General features: G+C 42.3%; 1 protein-coding gene across 5 annotated transcripts in view; it reads left to right on the top strand.

The window, feature by feature from the left end:
* The first annotated feature begins 2,031 nt into the window (after nucleotides 1–2,031).
* Nucleotides 2,032–8,108, top strand: part of GPR1 (G protein-coupled receptor 1) — a 48,480-nt gene continuing 42,403 nt past the window's right edge. Inside the window, exons 1-3 of one of the 5 annotated variants that reach the window (XM_010352651.1) lie at nucleotides 2,032–2,267; nucleotides 2,464–2,715; nucleotides 7,022–7,136. The gene's annotated coding sequence lies outside the window, so the exon portion shown is untranslated. Of the gene's footprint in view, nucleotides 2,268–2,463; nucleotides 2,716–7,017; nucleotides 7,137–8,108 lie in introns of all 5 variants that reach the window. The other 4 variants (XM_010352652.1, XM_010352654.1, XM_010352653.1 and 1 more) reach the window with 4 other exon arrangements.

Here is an 8,108-nt window from a genome sequence, read left to right as displayed (position 1 = left end):
ATGCCTGTAATCCCAGCTACTGGGGAGGCTGAGGCAGGAGAATCGCTTGAACCCGGGAGACAAAGGTTGCAGTGAGCCGAGATCGTGCCACTGCACTATAGCCTGGGCGACACAGTGAGACTCCATCGCAAAAAAAAAAAAAAAATTAATGTAAAAAATATCCAAATTCAGCCAAAAATTTCATCTATGGACTAAAATTTACAATTGCCAAAGGGGAAAAAAAATAGTACACCTTGAAGGACTTTTGGTTTCACTGTTTAAAATTTTTAAAAACTAAAACTTCCGGCCGGGCACGGTGGCTCAAGCCTGTAATCCCAGCACTTTGGGAGGCCGAGACGGGCGGATCACGAGGTCAGGAGATCGAGACCATCCTGGTGAACACAGTGAAACCCAGTCTCTACTAAAAGAAATACAAAAAACTAGCCGGGCGAGGTGGCGGGCGCCTGTAGTCCCAGCTACTCGGGAGGCTGAGGCAGGAGAATGGCGTAAACCCAGGAGGCGAAGTTTGCAGTGAGCTGAGATCCGGCCACTGCACTCCAGCCTGGGCGACAGAGCAAGACTCCGTCTCAAAAAAAAAAAAAAAAAAAAAAAAAAAAAAAAACTAAAACTTCCAAGAGAGAATATGGAATAAAGAAGTTGAAATGCCAACTTCTGCTTCTTTATTTTGCCATGGTTTTGCTATCATTATGTATTTTGAATCTATTGCTTGAATGCAGGCACATAGATCGCAATGGGAAAATACAAGCTGTGCCAATGTTTTGGAACCATTATCAACTTAATCTCAAGAGAAAGCATATCTGAATCAACACATGGCATCGGGGCATCTTTATAAATGGGAGTTGTTTCAGTTATCTTCAATGTAAAATACATTGTCAATTAAAGAGAAGTAACAAACATTAAAATAAGAATAGTTATTTTTTATGTAAAATACATTGTCTATTTAAGAGTAGATTATACATATTCATGAAACTACAGCTCATTATAATCACAGTAATTGTTCACAACTTAAACCAAAACCAACAAGAGGTCTCTTGAGGGGAGGAGTAGTTCATTGAGTTGAGAATTGCTGGCACATGGTGCCAACAAAAAGCAGAAGGGCTTTAGTTGATTTTATTATCGTTTTTTAAATTCCCTACAGACAGTAGTCCCTTTATTGCCTACACCTGGGTGGACTGCTTCCTCCTACATGGCCTTTCATCATACCTCCATTCCATAGTTAAGCTCGGCATGGTTGGTTTTGTTAATTTCATAATGCTTTATAATGCATTCAGGTTTTAGTAGGGAAACATTGGGGATTCATTTTCTTTTAATGAACAAATCTAAAGTTCCTTATGCAATAAAAATAAGCACCCAGTGACTTATCATTCTGCATATTCAATTTTCCTAAATGGAAGAAACTCAATAGGAAAAGAATCAGAAAGAGATACAAAAATTGAAAGTGCAAATTGCTGGAGGATCCAGACGGTGTCCATGAGTGAGGGGGACAGAGGAGAAAGGTGTGGAGCTGGCACGCAATGCCCTGCCAAAAGCGGGCAGGTGGTGCTGGGAGTAAGCCACTACGCAGGCAGCTCAAACAGTATCCTTGTTGGGACACGGGTCCAGTGTACCCAAATCTGCTGATTTTTTCATGAGGAGCCAATAATCTAGATGGCTAAGATTCCTGACTTCTAAAGGTTGGAAATTAATTCAAACTCTAGAAAACACTGCTTCACAAACAAAACACATTCACAGCTGCAGTGAGCCCCCAGGCTACCAATTTCCTAATGAAAAATGCAAAAGTAGCAGCTGAACAAGTTTAAAGAGGTTGAGAAAATATGCTGTTTTATCTGATCCTTTTCCTTTCCTAAAATGTGGCATTTTGGAAAACTCCAGATACACTTACATCATAGCCACAATTATCTGCAGTTTAATGAGAAAAGTAGCATAATTAGAGTAGGTAATTGGGAGTGACCTGAATGTCCACAGCAGCCCTTTCTCTTAAATCAGGGCCAACAATGGTGTCACCCAGATGCTGTTGACTAACTGATGTACAACAGATTTACTTAACCACTGGCAAACCACATTTCCTTTTCCAGGGCAATAACTTAAAAGATTATGTATCTCCCTTTGTTGCAAAGAGAGGAAATACTTCCTAGACTCAGGGCAGCTGTGACCTGTTCTCCCAGAGAAATCATTAAACCACAAGGATTCAGACAGAGCCCAGAGCCCTGAAAACTTTGGTCACGCGCTTTCCTGCAGCAGCCGCAGGCACCGGCAACTTCTGAGAGGTGAGTGCTTGCCTTGCCCCCCAAAGCTTCACACCCCGCCTGCATACCATGTGTCTGAGTCAGTAGATTGTAGTTAAGAAAACCAACCTAAAAATGTTTTGAATCTGGATCTCTTTTGAATTTGCATTTGGCATATTAAAAGTAAGGTTTATTCAAAGTAGAGATAAAACAGAAGCTGTTCCCCGCATTTCTACAGGTAATTAGAACTTCGGAAATCTTAGTGGAAGAGATGGAGAACTAAGTCCTCCGCAGACTTTCCCACTGAGTATACTCAGGACTTACTTTCTACATGGGGCAAAACAGAATTAGAAGCAAGAATCTAGACAAGGCTTCCTCCTCATTTAGAAGCCTTTAAGAATTCTCTGCTTTAAGTGGATGAAAACTTCCCTGTATGGTTGGGTTGCCATGGTTCCTTGCTGTGACCCCCAGGGCTACTGAGCCTGCCACTGTGAGTCCATTTCAGTCTCTGGAAAAAGCTTTGTGTGTCTCCAGCCTCACAGTTTAACCAAGTAAGGGCCCCCTAAGTGTAATCTCCAACATGACTACCCTGAAGAGCCAGGCCTAAGAAAGGCATTTACGCAAGATAGTCATTACCCTGTATGACAGGAGGAAAAAACTGAAGTGTCTTTGTTTCTCATTAATCAGCTTCTTTGTAAGAAAGTGTCCTTTTGTATATATCTTTTCCAATGCTTTTGTTCCAGACAGATTTCTTTTTCAAACAACAACAAAAAGGTTAGAAAAGATAATTGACAAAAATTAATATGACCTGATGATATAATATTCTCCCAAATGTCTATTTCTAAAATTTCTATCATCAGAGTTTTTAGATGTTTGGGGGAAATATGCTATTCTAACATCACACAAGAAAGAGAAAGAATAATACTAACCTTAATGATATCAAAAGATGAAAGGCCAAGTTGGCAACCCCAATTTTTCTCGTGGGGTTGAGGGGAGGGGAGGGGAGGGGATGACCCACTTAAAATCGCCCAACCCTTTCTCACTATTGAAGCTTCATTAGATTAATATGAATCTTCTCTTTTACAATGTAATATCTTCAAAAGAACAGTTTTCTAATAGTGATATTTCAAGCATTAGTGGAGAAGTGCTATTTTTATGAAATGGGAGATCCTATTCCCCAGAATAATATGATAGTGGCATTGTGTATCTTCCATCTCTGAGCCCAGTTGGCCCTATAGACCTCCTTGCACACATTCTCCTGTCAAAAACCCGTTGAGACCAGGCATGGTGCCCTATGCCTGTAATTCCAGTACTTTGGGAGGCTGAGGCAGGAGGATTACTTGAGCCCAGGAGTTTAAGACCTGCCTGAGCAATACAGTGAGACCCTGTCTCTATTTTTATTTTTATTTTTATTTTGAGACGGCATCTTGCTGTGTTGTCCAGGCTGGAGTGCAGTGGCACTATCTCGGCTCACTGCAACCTCCACCTCCTGGTTCAAGCGACTCTCCTGCCTCAGCCTCCCAAGTGCTGGGGACTACAGGCGCACACCACCACTTCTGGCTAATTTTTGTATTTTTAGTAGAGACAGGGTTTCACCATATTGGTCAGGCTGGTCTCGAACTCCAGACCTCAGGTGATCCACCCACCTCCACCTCCCTAAGTGCTAGGATTTCAGGTGTGAGCCACCACGCCCAGCTCCTGTCTCTATTTTTTAAAAAAATATATATATATTATAAAAAGAAACCCCTTGAAATACTAGCCATAACAGCCTTCAGAAAATTTGCAAATGATTTTTTAAAAAGTGGCAAAACTGGCCGGGCGCGGTGGCTCAAGCCTGTAATCCCAGCACTTTGGGAGGCCGAGACGGGCGGATCACGAGGTCAGGAGATCGAGACCATCCTGGCTAACACGGTGAAACCCCGTCTCTACTAAAAAAAAATACAAAAAAACTAGCCGGGCGAGGTGGCGGGCGCCTGTAGTCCCAGCTACTCCGGAGGCTGAGGCGGGAGAATGGCGTAAACCCGGGAGGCGGAGCTTGCAGTGAGCTGAGATCCGGCCACTGCACTCCAGCCTGGGCGACAGAGCGAGACTCCTTCTCAAAAAAAAAAAAAAAAAAAAAAAAAAAAAGTGGCAAAACTATCCTGAAATCCTTCTACCTGGCAGAAGTTTTGCTATCCCTTCCTCTCATACACTCAATTCTGTAAATGTCTCTTCCAATAAGGAGATGGATAGCCCAATGATTAAGTCTCTTAAGATAACGGTATTTGAAGTCAGAACGTCTGGAACCAAACCCCAACTCTGCCACTTACACGAAAGGCTCTCTTAACAGATCTCCAATTAACTGGCCCACCAGCTTAACCGATGCACCAACCAGCCTGGCTGGTATCTACTATACCCTTAATGCTCCGAGGTGGCAAGTAGCTTATCTCTAGTACACCTGAGCACTTCAGCTCCTTTTGCATAACAGATCAACTGCAAGTCATACCTTAGGGTGTCAAAGGGAAGCTCTTCAAACATACATCAAACTATAAGGCACATTTGCAGAGATATTTTATTTATTATTCCTTTTATTTATTGTTTCTTAGACTAATTTCAAAGCTAAGAAAGCATATGTTTTAATTGTTTTAGGTGGTGGCTAAAACATAAAAATGCATACAGTTTCCTGGGTTTCATTGTGTACTGTGCTTAAACTACCCTTGGCACATAGGACAGTCCTTGATCAATGTCATTTCTCTTGTCGCTTTTTATATTCTTTGCTACTCAATGGTTCCTGCTCTACAGCCAAAAATAAACTCATATAAAGTAACCCAAACTTCCTGAGATTCTCCTCAATAATGACTTTTACAGATGAAATTGTGATTTTGTGTGATTACAGAACATAGTATAGACTATAGTAAATATTAATACTGCTAATGCAAAGGAATGGAAACTAGCAGAGCTCTACTAAGTACCCCCTTCACTGACCACATCTATTCATCCGGTTTCACAAAACACTGAAAAATATGCCAAGATTGAATCAAGGGATTGCGGGTAGGTGTGGAAGAGCATATATTCTTATAGAGCAGAGGGATATTTATAGTTTGAAAAAGTGCTCCCCACTTTTTCCGACCCCCACCGTGAGAATTCCTGCTTTAGATTTCCTACACTTGGTCTTTAACAGTGGACAAAAACAAAATCCTGTGCTTCTCTGGCAGCTGACCTTTCACGGCCTAACAATGTGCAATTTCAGGTATCACATTGTTAAGCTGAAGTTAGACCATTCAAAAATAAAGATAGCAGCCGGGCTCAGTGTCTCACGCCTGTAATCCCAGCACTTTGAGAGGCCGAGGCGGGCGGATCACGAGGTCAGGAGATCAAGACCATCCCGGCTAACATGGTGAAACCCCGTCTCTACTAAAAATACAATATATATATATATATATATATATATATATATATATATATATATGCCAGGTGTGGTGGCGGGCGCCTATAGTCCCAGCTACTCGGGAGGCTGAGGCAGGAGAATGGCGTGAACCCGGGAGGCGGAGCTTGCAGTGAGCCGAGATTGCGCCACTGCACTCCATGCTGGGCAACAGAGTAAGACTCCATCTCAAATAATAATAATAATAATAATAAATAAAAAATAAAGATAGCTAGCTGTCAGAGGTAAGCTCGCCACATCAAGGCGTGCCTACCTTCCAGCTCCACACTTCTTATCCCTTGAATTTATGAATTCTGAATCCTGCCTCAGGTACACAGATGTGCCCACATCTGCCAGGCCCACAGATGGTGACCAGGGATAAAAATCAAACCTTTAGGCTGGGCACTTTGGGAGACTGAGGTGGGTGGGTCACAAGGTCAGGAGTTCGAGACCAGCCTGGCCAATATGGTGAAACCCCATCTCTACTAAAAATACAAAAAAATTAGCTGGGCATGGTGGCGCATGCCTGTAATTCCAGCTACTTAGGAGGCTGACGTGAGAATTCCTTGAACAAAGGAGGTGGAGGTTGCAGTGAGCCGTGATCACACCACTGCACTGCAGCCTGGGCAACAGAGCAAGACTCCATCTCAAAAAAAAAAAAAATCAAATCTTTAAGGCCACGCATGGTGTCTCATGCCTGTAATCCCAGCACTTTGGGAAACTGAGGTGGGTGGATCACCTGAGGTCAGGAATTCAAGACCAGCAGGGCCAACATGGTGAAACCCCGTCTCTACTAAAAATACAAAACTTAACGGGGCATGGTGGTGGGTGCCTGTAATCCCAGCTACTCGGGAGGCTGAGGCAGGAGAATCACTTGAACCTGGGAGGCGGAGGTTGCAGTGAGCCGAGATTGTGCCATTGCACTCTAGCCTGGGTGACAGAGTGAGACTCCGACTCAAAAAAAAAAAAAAAAGTTAAAATGCACAATTAACCAATATGTGATTCCATCTCTTCACTATCAGGACACACTGAAGCACAGAAAGTAAAATCTCCTGATGAGCCTTATACCATGCATTTGAAGAACATTCCATCTCTGCTAATTTAACTTGACTTTTCATAAGCAAAAGCCTACCCAGATAAAGGAGGGGTGGGTGCCCCCCATCCGTAACTGATTTTCAGCCTGCAGAACAGCTAGTAGCAGTGATTTCCATTCCAAAAACAAACTTGTTACACCAACACATGCTGGTCGAAAGAATTAATTTGTACAGTATGTTCATTGCTTACTTTTCTCTAGGATTGCATGATGAATTTTTATGGAGGGTGGTGGGGGAAGGGAAGAACCACATTCAAAACCCAACATCATTCTTCTCTACACTGTCATTTCAAAAGCCAGATAAAAGTGGAATGAGGAATGCAGCCGTTCTGAACACCACCCTCCATTTCATTCTGGAACAGGGAAGGTACACCCAGGCATGACAATAGCTTCTCTCCTCACAGAAAATTAACTGGTAAGTGCTGTCCTGTTTGTTTTCCTCAAACTGACACATTTACAGCTGACCTGATGAGGATTCCTGCAGATGATTTATTTACAAAACAGTATTTGACTAACTACCAGCTGGCAAAAAAGGAAAAGGACTACTGATCGTTTACAAAATGCTCTGTCTGCAGATTCATATTTTTGGTCTTGGCAAAAGTGTTTAGAGACGATCCTACAGGGTTCGCTACAGCTGCTGATTAATCCTAAAACACTGCAAGAGAGAAAATGAGCATGTTGCCGGGGTGGGCGGACAAAGAAGAACTTTCAGTAATTTTCTCAGCTTTTACCTACATAATTACAGCTCATAAATCTGGCTTTTAAGGAGTTGTGATCTAGAAATAGTCAAACATCATTTGTGGAAGACTCACTGTTGAGAAACTAGTAGAAAAAAATTGGTACTCCGAGAGGAAAACTGATATCGCCCTCTTTAGATTACAAGGTGGGAAAAAAGTTCTAAACTGAGTTGTAATGCGGTTCCCTGCCACTGGCTCCCCATTTTTACGATGAAAGGTTTGTGGTTTGTTGTGCTCTCCCATTTCTTTGTTGTTGTTGTTGCCTTGTCGAATCTCGCTATCAATTTCTTGTTAGAATAATTGGCATCTGGGCTCTCCCAACAAGGGGGAGATGGCTAAATGCAGGGAAGACTGTGGGAGAGAAGGGTTCAGCTATTCAGTTGTTCCTTTTCTAGTCAGAAACTGTGAGCACCAATTGCCTTTTATCTTTTCCTCCAAAAGAGAACTAATGAAAACCAAATAAAGTTTGACAACAGAACTTTCACTGGCAATAATGCTCTTAAACTGCCTTTTTCACTTAAGGCAGACTCATTCACTCAAGAATCCACAAACCTGTTGTTACATGAATCGATGGTATTTTCGTTTAAACAACAACAACAAAAAAAGGCCAAGGGACCTTTCCTGGGTCTCAAGTTACAAGTAATGATTCT

Source organism: Rhinopithecus roxellana, chromosome 14 (genome assembly GCF_007565055.1).
Source record: "Rhinopithecus roxellana isolate Shanxi Qingling chromosome 14, ASM756505v1, whole genome shotgun sequence".
Lineage (NCBI taxonomy): Eukaryota > Metazoa > Chordata > Mammalia > Primates > Cercopithecidae > Rhinopithecus > Rhinopithecus roxellana.
The sequence above is the reverse complement of the archived record's forward strand: the minus strand, read 5'-3'. Positions and strand labels throughout refer to the sequence as shown.